The sequence below is a fragment of the Larimichthys crocea genome, chromosome I, assembly GCF_000972845.2.
Source record: "Larimichthys crocea isolate SSNF chromosome I, L_crocea_2.0, whole genome shotgun sequence".
In the NCBI taxonomy this organism is placed as follows: Eukaryota; Metazoa; Chordata; class Actinopteri; family Sciaenidae; genus Larimichthys; species Larimichthys crocea.
The window spans coordinates 19,528,213-19,542,904 of record NC_040011.1 but is presented as its reverse complement, the minus strand read 5'-3'; the positions used below and the strand labels follow the sequence as shown (position 1 = coordinate 19,542,904).

The 14,692-nt window shown below is 39.8% G+C and overlaps 1 non-coding gene across 1 annotated transcript; it reads left to right on the top strand.

Moving 5' to 3' along the window:
* Positions 1-14,293: 14,293 nt before the first annotated feature.
* trnat-cgu (transfer RNA threonine (anticodon CGU)) lies at positions 14,294-14,365 on the top strand. Its single transcript has one exon. It is a non-coding gene; the product is annotated as a tRNA-Thr (tRNA).
* Positions 14,366-14,692: the final 327 nt, after the last annotated feature.

Sequence of the window (14,692 nt, the reverse complement as noted above, 5' to 3'; positions counted from 1 at the left end):
AAAAAAATCCACAAAACGAACAGTATGTCTTATCTTTGCTGTTTCGTGTCAAAAGTTCTATTCCAGCCGAAGAAACGCTGCTAATCCTGCTAGTCTCTGCTATGTCTCTGCTATGTCTCTGCTATGTCTCCTGCTATGTCTCATGTCTCTGCTCTGTCTCCTGCTCTCGCTTTAGTTTGAATCAGACACGAAGCTCCTGGTTGTTAGATAAAGACAAAGAGGCTTTACAGTGAAGTGAGACTCCTCTGTGATATACTACCTTTGTGTTTACTTCATTCTGGATCGTCATTGGTGGGTCAAAGGTGATGTGGGCGGTACTAATGATTCTCCCGACTCTGATTGGTCGACAGGTGACAGGTGTCAATCATCCACACTCTGTGTTGTTTTAGCCTTAGCAGCACCGCTAGCTGCTACCTGCTGCTTCATATTCTTTAATACCGCTTGTTTCAAACATCGCGTCGTATTAAAACTCGAAGTCTTCTTTCTTCTGCCCAATGGTAGACATTTCATTATTAGTCTGGCAGAGACGGGCACAGGCTTGGGTCCTGCCAATAAGGCGCGATAACCTTTGGGGCTCCTCGGCCTCAAACGTCTGAAGATGAACATGTAAAAAATCAGCTGAAAAGTTTAATTGTGTAAGTTGAAAAGTGAGCTTTTTTTAACAAAAATATGTTTAAAATATTCAAATGTGTTCAAGACACACAAGATGCAGTCAAAAAAAAAAGGTTTGCCCACCCCTGATTTAGACGCATTCACAGACCATGGGATCCAGAACTCGACCATGAAATTGGAACACTGTAACATTAGAAGCTGTGCCTTAATAAATATTGAAATAATATAACAACAGTACTTCTACTTTTTACTTTACTTTTACTTTCAGTACTTGAGTAGCAATTTTTTACATACTTCTACTTTCAATACTTAAGTACAAACATTTGAATACTTTAGTACTTTTACTTAAGTATGGTGTTTAAAGAACACTTCAACTTCTACTCAAGTCAGTTTTTTGATATAGCACTTGTACTTCTACTCCACTCCTTTACTCCAGTACTTTATACATCTCTGGTCGTGAAGCTCGGTGTGGTGCTCTGGACCTCGCATCTTGCTGCCCTGCCTCCAAACCACAATGTTTTCCTGAACCTAAAAAAAGTAGTTATATCACCTAAACCTAAACTGTGTCTGTTTACAACATAACTACATACTGTACTTAACTTATATCATGTGTGTAATGTTGCATATAAACAAGCTTCCTTCTTGCAATTCCTGCTAAAAATTTATTCTTTAGAGAGACTACAGAGTGTCCCACCATGAGCACAGCAGTACATGAGCTTCTGTGCTTTACTCCTGAGGGAGTCAATCAAAACGTGATTTGCCACTTAGAGTTATAACATTATTTTCTTAATGAGCACTTATCTTTGAATCAAATATGCATTTTTACTATTTAAAGAACTTTCCAGAGGCTTAATATCTCAGTCACAAATTCTTAGATTACTGAATCTGTTTTTGTGCCCATGACATCACTGATGATATCTAATTTGAGGAGTGACACTGATCCAGGAATTGTATTAATACTGCCATTGTTTTTATATGTCAAATGTGTGGTGAGTGATACTGTAGAAACACCCCTTTAGTGTGTGCCCACTCCTCTCCTGCCAGCTGTCTTAACTCCCCACACAATCCAACTCACAGTACATGCCTCACATGTCTTATATTTTAAATTGTAGTCTGCAAAATCTGCAGTGTTATCAATTTACTGCTCATGGTAATTTACTAAGCCACAATCGCCCCGACAGTAGATTCATGCTAGGTTGACAGTAATAACTCATCCTGTTTGAAAGCAGTAATTGAAGTAATAAATGGTTTTATTCACCTGCACTTTTGTAATATTGAAAACATCAATTTTAAAAGGATGACATTGCTGCATACACATACACTGTTATTGAGGTAAACAAGTTAGCATCATTTCAGGAAAAAGACTACTGTGACAGTAGTGCCTGGGGCGTTCTGTATTTAGTACTAAAAAATGATGTACTTTTTCTATTGTTTATTTCCATATTTTATTTTTGAAAATTGGTGCATAACCCGCCTTCCACATGGTTTTAAACAAAGTTTGGACTGACTTTGGGAAACCTGCAGAGACCCCATGGAGAAAAGAGCGGACAGTACAAAAGAATCCAAAGGAAAACCAAAGGTGATGACTTGTTAAGAAAAAGGAGAGAAAAAAACAAAAGGAGAAAATCAGGAATAGCAGGAGAGAGAAAGAAATATTTGTCTGTAAGGTGGCCCCAGGGTTCGAGTTTTGAGAGCGAAGAAATCATTAGTCGCTTCAGTAATTATGTAAAGACTAGTGGTGGCCATAGATCAGGGGTCAGGAACCTACAGTACAGTACTCATTCCGAATAGTTTCTGAAGTGTCCGTGCTGTGTTTTAGTTCATGCTGGAGGGAGCCAGACCCCGGTGGTCTCCTCTGCGCCCAGCTTTCGACAAGTCACATTAATGTTATGATATATTTTATTTATTATTGGTTAACTGTTTACCAAATCAACAACATCTAGGTTATTCTGTCCTCACTGTACATAATTACCGAAGCTTTTCTCTCGCGCACTCTCTCTCTCTGTCGCTCCCTCTTAATCTGCATGTAGTGAAAGCCACAGCTGGACATCAGTATCCATCATACTGTACAGTATACTGTACTATCAATATGGCCACTATGGCGTTCAGAGGAATATTCAGAAATCGAACGTGTTTCATACTGCAGGCTTCAGAAAGCATCAAACAGATATAACTCTTAAAAAACAGTTACGGGCGGAGTTTTCTTTAATAACAAGTTTATGTTGGCATGTTGTTGTTGTCCGTGACATGGAGTTGCGGCTCAGTGTTATCTTATCACAACTGTTTTTCCCCATCAACCAATCCGTGGAATACTTGGTGCTGTGTGGGGCGATATGAACGGATCATGATGATCCTTTGCACCACTAACCACATCCATGATTGTGCTCTGTCTCAGCTGATCGGGTCACCCGCTCACCCCAGCGTATCTGTTCAGATGTGTCTTAGTTTAGACAGTCTACGGTGAGAGCGGAACATCACTGCTCCTCCCCGTGGACAAATGAGGCATTGCAGCTGGTTTTCACACAGACTGCTTAGGGGCGTTTCCAGTCGGGCCCTCACTGACTACGTCATCGCGGGGGATTACATTTCGGTCACGTGCCAGCCAAGGACCTGTGACGGACCAGCCACGGTCCCGTCACGGTTCCGTCACGGAAACACGGGAACTTTTAAGTTGCTACATCTGTAACTTATATCATGTGTGTAATGTTGCATATAAACAAGCTTCCTTCTTGCAATTCCTGCTAAAAATTTTATTCTTTAGAGAGACTCAAGAGTTCCCACCATGAGCACAGCAGTACATGAGCTTCTGTGCTTTTACTCCTGAGGGAGTCAATCAAAACGTGATTTGCCACTTAGAGTTATAACAATTATTTTCTTAATGAGACACTTATCTTTGAAATCAAATATGCATTTTTACTATTTAAAGACATTTCCAGAGGCTTTAATATCTCAGTCACAAATTCTTAGATTACTGAATCTGTTTTATGTGCCCATGACATCACTGATGATATCTAATTTAGAGGAGTGACACTGATCCAGGAATTGTATTAATACTGCCATTGTTTTTATGTCAACTTGTGTGAGTGATACTGTAGAAACACCCCTTTAGTGTGTGCCCCACTCCTCTCCTGCCAGCTGTCTTAACTCCCCCACACAATCCAAACAGTACAATGCCTCCACATGTCTTAATATTTAAATTGTAGTCTGCAAAATCTGCAGTGTTATCAATTTACTGCTCATGGTAATTTACTAAAGCCGCAATCAGCCCCAGACAAGTAGATTCATGCTAGCGTTGAACAGTAATAACTCATCCTGTTTGAAAGCAGTAATTGAAGTAATAAATGGTTTTATTCACCTGCACTTTTGTAATATTGAAAACATCAATTTTAAAAGGATGACATTGCTGCATACACATACACTGTTTATTGAGGTAAACAAGTTAGCATCATTTCAGGAAAAGACTACTGTGACAGTAGTGCCTGGGGCGTTCTGTATTTAGTACTAAAAAATGATGCTACTTTTTCTATTGTTTATTTCCATGTTTTATTTTTGAAAATTGGTGCTATAACCCGCCTTCCACATGGTTTTAAACAAAGTTTGGAATCTGACTTTGGGAAACCTGCAGAGACCCCATGGAGAAAAGAGCGGACAGATACAAAAGAATCCAAAGGAAAACCAAAGGTGATGACTTGTTAAAGAAAAAGGAGAGAAAAAAACAAAAGGAGAAAATCAGGAATAGTAGGAGAGAGAAAGAAACTATTTGCTCTGTAATGGCTGGCCCCAGGGTTCGAGTTTGAGAGAGAAACTCATTCAGTGACTCTATGGAATTCAATTTACCAGCCTGGTGATTTAAAAAGCCTCTCAAGTGGTGTGTGTAAGTGTATGTCTGAGAAAGAGAGTACAGTACGGCTGTGTGTAGTGGTTCCTAGCTAAAATGGACTAACAGCTTGTCCATATCCACAACACCTTCCAGGCCTGCCTCTTGTAATGTCCAGTATGGTGTAAGTGTTTCTGACATGTACAAACTGTAAAATCGATTTTCTTTGTCCTAAATGACTCACACAACACATTTATAAAGTACTTGTAGTACATGTAGTTACCAGAATCTTCCTTTTCTCTATAGCAAAGACAGCCTGTTTGTTAAAGGATGAGATGGGAAGTGCAACTCAACTCAAATCAAACACAACCTTTTCAATTTAACTTCTCAGCCTCATTCTAACTCTAGGATTACAGTGGTGACTGTTCTGATGGCATGTCTGGTTGGTCGGTCCACTATTTAGGTCTATTGGATGGATTGCCAATAAACATAGTCAAGACATTCATTGTCCCCAAAGCATGAATCCTAATATCTCCGGGAAACCTCAGATTTTTCATTTTGCACCACCAGCAGGTTTGAACTTCTTCATTCAAGGTGACTATTGGATGGATTGCCACAGAATTTTAGACATTCATTTTTCCCTTTGGAGGAATTACAATAACTGTGGTGATCCCTAAAGGTTCTTTGTGGAATATTTGGTTTAAAAAGCTTGACGACCCAGAGATTCTCTCGATTTTCTCTATATTGTTCCGTTCACCCCTGCCAGTTGGTTCACCATTGTACTCTGTTTTGTTGAATAAAAAAAGCTCATCTAGGGAAAAAGAAGCATTCCAAGGTGACCAGATTTCTAGCATGGACACTGGTCCATGAGATACAAATTTAAATAAATGATAAGTACCACATTGAGTAGCTGACATGGTGGTAACACTGGGAACACTGAGATGGGACTTTACTCTGGTAAAGGGCAACACGATGAATTAGCATACTTATCATTCATTCATGCACTGTGAATTACTAATAGTCCTGAGTGACGCACACACGAGAATTCACATGCACATGGGTGTACCGTACCGTATTTTCATGCATGCTTATTTACACACATGCAGAAATAAAAATTTAAAAAACAGACATACCAGGCGTTTACACAAGCAGGGAGTATGCAGGCAACACACACTCAGACACTGCATGATAATTTTCACATTTCAAGTAGCAAAATGGTGTAATCTTTCTAAAATGCCCCTCATCAGTAGCCCAATCAGTGATTATAGGGAGTGATTCCAAAATTACTCAGTGACTATTTAGATAGAATGAAGTAACCTCCACTCTGATACAGCTGGTGCAAACACAGCATATTTTTTTGTAAAATGGATGGAAGGATGATGTCCTACTAACAGCCCAAAACCCTGCAATGTTCATTACACACCCATATGAAGTGTTCGGCTCATGATTTTGCAATTGATCAACGTTTAACCTCAGGTTGGCTCGTAAGAACAGGTTACAAATCACTGAATTCAAGATGGTACTTCCTGTGGGCACCATAAACCTGAAATTTTGGTGTAGGCACTGACTGAATCATTAAAGTTTATCTACCTGGTGAGGATCATAAATACCCATTGCAAAGGTATTGGGAACCCCACCAACTGATTTATGTGATCTAACAGTGGCACTACAACTGCAATGGATGGAGATTCTCTTTGGCAAATGAAAGTATTCAGTCACTTTTACTGGTGAAACATTTGGCAGAATGTGGTAATAAACAAGATACTAGCTTACCTCTGGATACCACAAATAAACACACCATGGCAATCTTTGTAACCTCAAATTGAACTTCAAGGCAGAGTGTCCAAAATGGTTCATCACAGGAGCATGGCTGTGTTTACCATGTTTCGTGGTAACTGCCCATTAGACTGATGAGAATTCTTACTCTTGAATTGTGGACTCCCCCAGTCTGCAAGTTGAAACATGCTGACAAGATACTGAACCCCAAGTTGCTACCGAAGGCTGCGCCATTATGCGTGAGTGAGTATCAATGGTTAGCCTCTAAACTGGCACCTTGCATGGCAGTGTATCAATGTGTGTGAATGGGTGAATGAGATATGTAGTATGTAAAAGTGGTTGGAAGACTAGAAAGGTGCTATATAAGTACAGACCATTTACCATACTGGACAAAAATCAGGACCAATTTGCAAAACAATTAGTGGTTTTGGTTTGTACCAACTGTTTTTAACTAGATCCGTATATAAATCTATATACTCCCTGTACCACAGCTATAATTCCATTTTAGAAATATCGCCCCTTAGTTGACCTTTAGACCTCTGACAAACTAGTAATCTACATCTAGCTCAATGCATGCTGGGACAGAATCCAGTATCCCCTTCCCCTCTTTTGAATAAGCTGTGGATGCTAAAACAATATTACAGATATGAGGTGTATATTGAAAGTGTATATTAACAATGATGACAGAAAAACATGACCATCACTTGAAACGGCAGAAAGACTCTCTGGGGTTCTCCAACTCTCCAAATGGTCAGCCCTGTTTCTTCCCTGTAGACCAGTTCACACAAATGAGATTGGCCACAAAACACTTTAGGACTTCTGAACTACTAATAGGCTCCAAGTGCCCCCAAGGCTCACAACAGCTGTATGCCCTTTTCCTGTTCTCCCCCCTTTGAATCAGCCACTGCTTCTCTGCCCTGTAGACAGACTTTTTTCTGTTGTGGCTTTTGTGTGGGGTGCATGCACAAAAGGACGGGGAGTGCACATTTCGCGGGCCAGCTCATTATAGCGATCTGCACTGGGACTCTGCTCAGTGTTGTCCTAATGATCTCACGCAGAGATTAATTGTTGCCAGCACATCGTTCCATCGAACAGTTCAAACCAAGGGCAGGTCATTTGGGTTTCGCACTCAATCCAGCTTAAAATTCACTTCAAGCCTTCCTTCTACCTACCACTCTCCCTCTAAACAGCTTTTTGTTATGGCTTATAATATCCAACATGCAGCATTACAAGTCTTTTGTGTCCTTAGCTGGACTTGTCCGACTGAACAAAACCGGAGTTTAGTGTGCTATACTGGCTCTGGAGCGAACATCTTCATTCACAGCCCCAGCATGAACACAGGGATACGAAACACACACTTATACACATGAGCCCTCTGTGAAAGTGGAGGAATTCAAAGTCATTGAGATACTAGCTGAGAGATTGAGGGCCATTTCTCACAGTGTATTGACCCGTCGGGCTTTGTTCACTATTTTGGTGACATTTATTAGACAAACGCAGGCAGAAAGCAAGGTTAACACCAAGGCACACTGAGTACAAAAGAAGCATTTCTTGCCTCAAAGCATAATTCAAGCTTTTTTTCTAAACCTGGGTCATGTTGTTCTACCGTCATGATGATTGATTGGTTTCAGAATCCCATGGTAAATTGAGCTGTAGAGGTTGAGGTCACTGGCAGTGCTGCTCTCCAACAAACACACACAAACATGGTTTCTGTATCTACAATTAACACACACGTTATATCCATACGTTATTTTAACGTATAGTGCCTAACCGTCATTGTAGTGGGAGCATAAGATGCACAAAATTATGCAAAAGATAGATGACACATCTCCACTTCCTCCCACCCTACCAACATGCAATGGAGTCGGTGCAGCAGTGCTTATGGTTGGAGACATGATATCAAGGTCCCGCCTATACACCCAGTCAACTCAATCATAAGCATCAAATATGTAATTAAAACCAAACTTGGCAGAAAAAATTAACACTTGAACATATATTAGAACTACTACAAAATGACAGAGCCCATCATTAGGAATCTTTTATTTGACCCGTACTTCAGTTTTTTTTGTCTTACTCACATCACATCCACTAAAATAGTGGGACAAGATTCATGACCTATACTGCAGCCAGCCACCAGGGGAGATGTTTCAGTTTTGAATTTTGTGGAGCTGTCATGTCATCCATCTTTATATACAATCAAAAGTTATAACAGAAAAGGAGCTTTAGTTTGAACTGACGACCACAAGGTCACTTATTGGACAATTATTTAAACCTCGTAGCGGGTGAGTCAGGCTCGGCATACTGGCAGAGCTGGAGAGAGACATTAGATTTTAGATGTCTCTCTTGTGGGGATGTGTGAACTGTTTATTTTACACAAGAAATCTTGCACAATTACTGTATATTTTCTTTAGGTTTGACGTCATGAGACTTGTAGTTGGTTGAGTGCGCCCAATTCTGACAGGGGTTAAGATAACACTTAACACGTAACCTGACACATTTCTAAATGTGCTTTACAGGCACTAAAAGCTTTTGCCTGAATGAAAACTAATGATTTTACTGTTAAAAGGCAGTAGAAATATGTTTGTCCTGAAGAAAGCACTAGAGAGGCCATAAGGTGATTAAAATCAAACAGGTTCATTCCCTGGGGAAACATGAATATGCTCAGCAGATTTTGTTTCAGTTTGTTCATTAAATAATGACATATTTTATGTAAACTTTCAAATACTTATTTCTGCAGGGGGAAGTAAAGCAGTTTTTTTGTTTGTTTGGTATAATGTGCTCACACTGACACGGTTTCAAATAAAATATAATTTCAGACATTTTTAAAATAAATCAATTAAATAAAAGATTCTGTTTTGTATGAAATAAATAAAGGAAATAAGACATATTAAGTGAGCTTAGGGCAGATTTCAACATTCATTATGTTTTATTGTCATGTGTGAAATTCTTTGACTGAGTCTCCATTACAGAAAAGACATACTATAGTAATATAAAGATAAAACAAACATGACATAAATAAAAAGTATAGATATAAGACATAGGTATGGTGAAGGTATGACAAATCTAAAGGTATAAAAAGAATAAAGTGTTTATCTGGGTTGCATTTTATGAAAGTGCCTCATGAATTTATATTTGTACCTGCATGTTAGTGTGAAGCAGGTGTTTCAAAATGATCAAACATGGTCCATTCTTCTCTCCATCTCCTCAGAACTATGGTTAGCTTCATCATGTTGGAATCCAGAAGAAGTTGACCTCTGGCCTTTCCTCTCAACTGTGTTTTCAGGAGACATGGATTTAAAAGAAATGGTTAATAGGGGCACGGAGAAGGTTAATAATGTTAGTGCGCTGTGCACTTTGCATTCAAGGACAAAACTTGGTTAGACAAAATGTGATTAGATTTGAAGGAGAGCGGAGCAGAGGATGGTGGATTCATAAACCCAGCAGGGAAACGACTTTAATATCACAGTGACCTGGAAAATGTCTGAACATGACAAAGAGAAAAATCCACAGGAGGGATGTTGCTCTGTGATGTTATCTGAATTTCTGAAGAATTCAATTTTTAATTCAAATAATAACTTTATTCTGTTAGGCCAGTATGTTGCCCATATGAGTTTTTACCTGGTGGCCAGCTGTTTTAAGAGCCTTGTATGTCTTTCTTATCTCAGTGTCACTGTCTGTTTTACTGTTGTCCTGTCCAGCTTGGGTGTTCCTTGTGGCATTACCACAATGCACAGGCGACATACAGACAGATGACTTTGTCTTTGAGTCTTTTTATTATTGCTACACACACAGTGTATCGAGATGTTTGTGAAAGTATATTTACGGCTCAATATGCATACACAATAAGTGTGAGAGAGTGCAGAGAATATGAATTAATACAAACTCTCACAAGTGTGTTTCCATTGTGTGTTTTAGTGACGCCAAAAACTGGCAGTTCCTCAAGCGTCCACTTGAGGCTGGCTCCAGAAGTGAGTCAGTCTCCATAAGTCCCCATGTTCAAATGTCCAACTTCACAGCAGAAATAAACATGTTTACAGCCTGGTACAAAAAAACAGTTTTGGTCTCTATAGCTCTTCATAACAACTGTACAGAGGGTGAATTTTTATAGAACTCACCTGTTCAAATGATATTAAGGCTTAAAGTTATGCAGAATTAACAGAGTGGATGCTTTGATTGACAGGTGGCTTGTTTGAGCAACCAGGCTTGATTGATGCTCCACCTTTTTGCCCATTTTTGGATTAGCCAGGAGCTGGTGGAGGCAGGACAGCCAAGATGCACACGGCCACACTTGACCACTTATTAACAAAGAGACAAAAATGAACAGTTTTGAATCTATAAAGATGAACTGCAGAACAAAGGTTGTAAGTGTATGAATAAGTCTGCGTTGCCTACAAAGGAAGTGTGGAACTCTGAACAGCACTTTAATAAAAAGAGAATGAAAAAAAGACAAAAGAACAGTGGGAGACTCAATTTCCATTCACCTTTTTCAATTATTCAGAGCAGTTTAGAGAACTACCTGGCAACTTCTGAACCATCTCATCATTGTGAGGCATTCAAACATCAAATATTGAGATGGAGAAAAGTGCGCGATGAATATTGCAGGTGTTGTAGGAGGCTAAGCACAGGCATCAGGCCTGGAAACATGGGCATGTTTGCTTGGTTCTGAGGTAACGAGAGACAGACTGATTTAGTTCCATGTGTAGACAAGGAGAGAGCGGAAAGGAAACATGTTGGAGCCTGGGGTATTACAATGGAGTCATAACTCCATGTCATAACTAAGATAAACTTTGTGGATAGGAATATCAAGTCTGACTTTCTCCACACTGAATGTCAGCAACAACACACAGCCACCTGAGGAGCTATGACAGAGGTCAGAGCACGGCTAGAGACTTGAGACTTTGGTTCAAGTTGGACTCGATATGGATGACTTGCTTGAGACTTACAGCTGTACATTACTGTACTGATTACATTATTTATGATCAACAACAACAACACAAGACATAGCAGCCAGATAATATTCCTTACTACTCAGCCTTTATTTCACTAATCTCTCACCAACGACGAAAGGTCAGTCCCAGATTTACTCTTTTACTATATTATCAATATAATCTAACATTTGATACCCCGACTTTTAATTTTTCCTTGATTAATCTAATCTCATCCTTGCATTAATGACATTCATATTAATTGATCAGAAGAAGAGATGTCACCATTTTGTCATCATCTCTCTTTCAAATTGATCAAATCTGTCCTTCTTGGACAGTCTTCTTCATCCTCCCTCTCCCGTTCATCCATCCATCCATTGTCATCCTCATCAGGGGGACGGGAGTCAATCCCAGCTGACTAAGGGCAAGAGGCAAGGTACCCCCTTAACAAGACAGGGCCCATAGAGACAACTATCATCCACACACACATGGAATTTAGAGTAAGCTATTAAGTGCATGGCTTTGGACTGTGGGAGGAAGCCAGAGCACCACACAGACACGGGGAGAACATGCATATTCCACACAGAAAGGCCCCAGCCGAGGTTTGAACCAGGAACCTTCTTACTGTGAGGCGGCGGTGCCGTGCCGCCCCCTCCCATTCACTCATTCTTTGCTGCTGTCTCCTTTAACCGTCTCTCGGTTCCCAGCCTGTCCTCTAACGTGATTCTGGAGCTTCCTCATGTTCTTCAGCTTGACTGAGAGCTCCCCTAGCTCACTACAGACATACTGGTATATGACGTTTTAGATTGATAATCACAAATGCTAAATGTAAAGATCATGATCATGACACAGCATTAATGATGTCTTCTAGATCTATGAAGCACACTCCCACTATCATGTTTCTGCTGAAACGTTTCTAGAGGGAGAGTTGATGCGTCCTACATGATATGTGGTTTACCAAATGAAATGTGTTTCTCGCTGAGATATACCAAATGATGATGACACATTTCACTGCTACTGGATTCTATAGAAGGGAGCACACACACATGCACGCATGCACGCCTACACACACACACACACACACACACACACACCATTCATCACAGCAGTGAGTCACCCAGCCTCAGAAAAAAAGAAAAATATCTGGGCCACTCTGCTGGATAAGACACTGAGACTCTGACACTTCATTTCAGGTGGCTGTTTAAGATGAATGCTGCACGCACACGCACACACACACACACACACACACACACACACACACACACAGGTAATAACAACAACAGCAAAGTCAGTGACTGCTGAGCACCAAATACTGAGACCAAACCAAACAGCTTAATGTACAGTCAGACAGCTGAGTGTGAGGAGAAGAGCTGAAGGAGCTCTATTTGTAATCAAGCGATCATCTTCCATCCTTATAAAGCATGATCATATATTAAGAAGTAGTTTGGGCATGCATAGTTCTGCTTGCATCTGTTCAGGATGCACAAAGCCACATTTTTGCTGCAACATTAGTGGAAAATCACTGTGGTGAATTCACCCTCTTAGAAAATATTGATATATTGTGTCACACTCTCCAGGACTGGATTAACCTGCCAAAGGGGGAAAAAAGAGCAGCTTGGCCTCTATTAACCTCCCAATTCTAACGGCGTCTGTGAGGAATAATATCTGACCCCAGATCTGCTTTGTTGTAATTATGTTAAACATTAATTTAGTTGCAACATTGAGGGGGTTAATATAAAACTAACCATGTAACGAGCAGAAGCATCTCTGGTCTGAGTCTGGCTGAGAACCTTTGGATGCACGTCATCCTTTAATTCTCTTTCCCCTCATTTCCTGTCTGCTCAGTGTGTTGTGTTAATATGCTTCCAGAAAACATACAGAAAAGAAGATGCAGCATGTATGCACAAAACTTATAATAATGAAGGTCATAAAACTAGATCTGAACACAGGGGATCTCTTCAAGACCACAACACCACACCCTAAAGCCCTTTTAATAGGTCAGCTGGTTTTGTGTTTTAGTAATCAGTGGGGAAAAGTAAGTACATTAATGCAAGTGCTGTATGAATATAAGTATAAATAAAAACAATATTTGAAAAACAAAACAAAAATAATAAAACAATACAAATTATCCCTCAGACCCCAGCGTGCCCATTCTATATTTCACTATGAAATTCACTATAAAACATGGAAAGTCCTGAGCTTTGTCTTGTAGATTGTTTAGGTTGTCATCAATAACTGGTACAGAAAATATACATAATTTTGTTGCTATCCATGGTTGGGCTGCTGGAGGAGTGACTATTTGTGCTGGATATAATGGCTGTGAAACAATCAGGAAATAACAATTTATTTCTCTGATTGACCAGATTTATCGATGCTGGTGCTCCTTCACTCTCATTCACTGTCTCTGTCTCTCGACCAGTGTTTGCTTTTATCCCCTCAAACCAAAGTTTGTGTCACTATTTTGCAACATAAATTGTGAGCCAGACTCAGATTGAAGGTTCATGAACCAGCTGGTTTATGAGGTAGAGCGGGTCGTCCACTAAGATGATTGATGGTTCGATCCCCGGCTGCATGTTGAAGTCTCCTCCAGCAAGATATTGAACCCCAAATTGCTCCCAAAGGCTGTGCCATCGGTGTGATGAAGCACCTAAAACTGAAGCTCCAAAACACAATGAATGTGTGTGAATGAGAGGTGTACTGTAAAAGCGCTTTGTGTGGTCGGAAAACTAGAAAAGTGCTATATAAGTACAGTCCATTTACCAAGATTTACTAAGTCCATTTAACTGTTCTGTCTTCATCATAATGAAACCATAACACAAAAATGTGAATGAGGATGAGTAAGTTTCACTCCTACCACCTAGAAAGGTTGGATGATGTAACTATTTTACAGTTACATAACATAGGTATGGCACAGGGATTCAAAGTGAGCATTACTCATCTTAAAACCCTGTTTGTGTTAAACTGAGTTCATAGAACAAATGATTAGCTGAACTACATTTGAATCCATGTCATGATGATCTACACATTAAGAAACCCCAACAATGTTACATATTCATTATCTTTAACACTGAGTTGACTATCAGGCCAACAAAGGACATTTAACCCAATTATATCAAGTATCTTTAGAGAACAGTATAGTAGGCCAACCTGACCTGTTACATAAGGCATGGTGGCCAAGTGGTAAGCCGTTGGTCTCGTAAACCAAAGATCATGGGTTCAATCCCCATCCATGCCTTCATCGTTGTCATCACACAATGAAAAGTCTGCAATGGCCTGTGTTATTAACCTGTCCAGTAAGTGAAACTGACCTGATCATCTGTATACATTAAATGTGTTGTTTTTTAAATGAGAATTTGTTTATTCTTTTTTCTGTTCTTTGCCTACAAGTTAAAAAAAAATATTATATCATAATTTAAAGCTCAGCAAAATTTGCGTGCATGTTTTAGTAGGAGGAGCTTGATGCAGGGAGATGTGGAACGATTTTGCATTGAAACTGTGAGACAGGAAAGGAGAAAAACATTGAGGAAGAAGCTATTTGTTATTTATTTAGTTATTGAGATGC